General features: G+C 40.0%; 1 pseudogene; it reads left to right on the top strand.

The window, feature by feature from the left end:
• LOC102843531 overlaps nucleotides 1-3,145 on the top strand; it is an 85,449-nt pseudogene extending 82,304 nt beyond the window's left edge.
• Nucleotides 3,146-3,408: the final 263 nt, after the last annotated feature.

Raw genomic sequence — 3,408 nt, 5'->3', positions numbered from 1 at the left:
CTCTGTTCTTTTTTTCAACTTTTTGGAAATGTTGGGTTAAAAAATCAATTATCATTTTTTCTTCCTTTTTGACAGGTTTGCTTATTGCTATAAATTAACCTCTAACATTACTACTTTTCTGTTTCCCAAAGATTTGGATAAGCTGTGTTTTCATTGTAATTTGTTTCAAGAGACTTCTTTATTTCGTTTTTTATTTGTTCTATTTATTTATTTATTAATTTATTTATTTGTTCATGTTCAAGTAAAATGTTGTTCAGCTTTCGAATGTATGGTTCTTCTTTTATCCTTTTGTTATTAATATGTAATTTTTTAACATTGTGGTCTGAGAAGATGCTTTGGATTATCTTTTTAATTTATTGATGCTTACATTGTGACCAAAAATATGATCTGTTCTGGAAAATGTTCCATGCACATTGATGAAGAATGTATACTGCGCTTTTTTGGGTGGTGCATTAGCCTGTATATACCTATGAAATTGAATTGGTTTACTGTGTGATTTAATTCTTCAGTATCTTTGTTGAATTTCTCTCTGGTAGTTCAATCTTTTCTTCAGAGTTGTTTATTGAAGTCTCCCACTACTATTATGGTGTTGTCTACTTTTTTTCAGTTCTGTTAACATTTGCTTTGCATATTTGCAATTCTATCATTTGGTACATAGCCATCTATTGTAGTTATGTCCCCTTGTTCAATTGCCTCTTTAAGCATTATATAGTGATATTCCTTGTCCTTTGTGATAGTTTTTGCATTGAAATCTATTTTATCAGAGATTAATATTACTACCACTGTTGGTTTTGGATTTTTGTTTGTTTGTTTGTTTTGTTTTTTTTCTGGTTGCCACTTGCTTGGTATATTTATTCTCACCCTTTTATTTTTAGTCTTTCTTTATCTTCACTTTTTAAGTGTGCCTCTTGTAGACAGCATAATAATGGGGTTTGGGGTTTTATCCAATATGCTACTCTTTTTCTATTCACTGGTGCATTTAAACCACTCGCATTCAGTGTAATTATTGAGAGGCAAGATTTTATTGCTATCATTTTGTTGAGTTCTTTTCAGTGTTGCTGCTGATTACTTTACTCCAGTCTGCTTTCTGTGGTATCTCTGTAAGAACTTAGACTTTTCCTCAGTATTTCCTGCAATACTAGCCTTGTTTTACAAACTCCCTTGGGTTCTGCTTTTCTGATAATATTTTTATTTCTCCATCATATTTGACAGACAGTTTTGATGTGTACACTATTCTTGGTTGAATGTTGTGTTCTTTAAGTGTTTGAATATGTCATTCCACTGTCTTCTTGCTCACAAGGTTTCTGCTGAGAAATTAACACTTAATCTTATTTGCTTTTCATTATAGATCACTCTTTGTTACTTTCTAGCTGCCTTCAGAATTCTCTGATCTTTGGTTTTGGAAAATTTGACTATGATATGCCTTGACGTTTTTATTTTGGGGTCTATTCTATATGGTGTTCACTCTTCTTCTTGTATATAATTGATATCCATGCAAGCAAGATTATATTGAAGATTATCCAAAAATGAATGGAACAGCACATCAACAGAGAACTGCCTAAATTGCAGGCTAGTTATAGAAGGGGCCGTGGCACTAGGGATATTATAGCTAATGTCAGATGGATCTTGGCTGAAAGCAAAGAGTACTAGAAGAATGTCTATCTCTGTTTCATCGACTATGCAATGGCATTTGACTGTGTAGATAACAACACGCTGTGGATGACTATGAGAAGAATGGGAACCCTAGAACACTTGACTGTGATTATGTGAAATCTATACTTGAACCAGGAGGCAGTCATCAAACAGAACAAGGAAATATTGCATGGTTCAACATTGGGAAGAGTTGTGAGCCAAGGATGTATCCTCTTTTCAATTTATATGTGTAACAGATTATCCAGGAGACTGGGCTCAATGAGGAGAAATGTGGCATCAAGATTGGAAGAAGACTAATCAACAACATGCATTATGCAAATGCCTTCTCAAACTGAGAAGGACCCCAAGCATTTGCTGCAGAGGGACAAGGACTGCAGCCTTCAATACAGATTGAAGCTCAACATCAAGAAAACAAAGATTCTCACCACTGGGTCAATTGGAAGCATCATGATAGATGGTCAAGACATTGAGATTGTTAACAGGTTTCGTTTGCTTGGCTTCACAATCAACAGTCTTGGCACCAAGAGCCAGGAAATTAAAAGACGTATTGATCCGGGATATTGGCTTCACAATTACATGCTATGCATCAGAGAGTTGGACAGTGACTAGGGATGATAGAATGAGAATTGATGCCTTTGAGGTGTGGTGCTGGAGAAGAGTGCTGAATATACCATGGACTGCTAGAAGAACAAACAGGTTTGTCCTGGTTGAGCCCTACAGTGCCACCCTCTCTGTCCACCAGTTGGTAGAGAACACCGATGAGACCTACTGCATCGATAATGAAGCCCTCTAAGGGCTTCCATACCCTCAAGCTGACCACACCAACCTATGGAGACCTCAACCACCTTGTCTCAGCCACCATGAGCGACGTCACCATCTGCCTCCGCTTCCCTGGCCAGCTCAATGCTGACCTCCACAAGCTGGCCGTCAACATGGTGCTGTTCCCACGTCTCCACTTCTTCATGCCCCACTAACCAGCCGTGGTAGTCAGCAGTACCGGGACCTTACTGTGCCTGAGCTCACCCAGCAAGTCTTTGATGCCAAGAACATGATGGCTGCTTGTGACCCCCGCCACGGCCGCTACCTCACTGTGGCTGTTGTCTTCCGAGGACAGATGTCCATGAAGGAGGTGGATGAGCAGATGCTTAACGTACAGAATAAGAATAGCACCTACTTTGTGGAATGGATCCCCAACAATGTCAAGACCGCTGTCTGTGTCATCCCGCCCCGTGGTCTCAAGATGGCAGTCGCCTTCATTGGCAACAGCACTGCCATCCAGGAGCTCTTCAAGCACATCTTGGAGCAGTTCACCACCATGTTCCGTTGGAAGGCCTTCCTCCACTGGTACACCGGTGAGGGTATGGATGAGATGGAGTTCACCGAGGCTGAGAGCAACATGAATGACCTCGTTTCTGAGTACCAACAGTACCAAGATGATGCCACCGCAGAAGAGGAGGAAGACTTCGATGAGGAGGCTGAAGAGGAGGATTAAGGCAGAGTGTCATATCTCCTCGGGCTTCTCAGCTCCCTCAGCCTTCTTACTCAACTTCCCCTTTCCTCTCCCTCAGAATTTGCATTTCTGCCTCTATCTTTTTTTTTTTTTTTTCTCTTCTCCTTGAGGGAGTTGTAGAACAGTGCCTGGCACATAGTAGGCGCTCAATAAATAATTGCTGTTTGTTGGGGGGGAAAAAAGAAGATGGTCCCATTCATCTATTTTATCTTCTCCTGGCTGTAGGTTTTTCAGGATACTTGGAA

The sequence above is a fragment of the Elephantulus edwardii genome, unplaced genomic scaffold, assembly GCF_000299155.1.
Source record: "Elephantulus edwardii isolate Elephantulus edwardi_28Jun2011 unplaced genomic scaffold, EleEdw1.0 scaffold00417, whole genome shotgun sequence".
In the NCBI taxonomy this organism is placed as follows: Eukaryota; Metazoa; Chordata; class Mammalia; order Macroscelidea; family Macroscelididae; genus Elephantulus; species Elephantulus edwardii.
The sequence above is the reverse complement of the archived record's forward strand: the minus strand, read 5'-3'. Positions and strand labels throughout refer to the sequence as shown.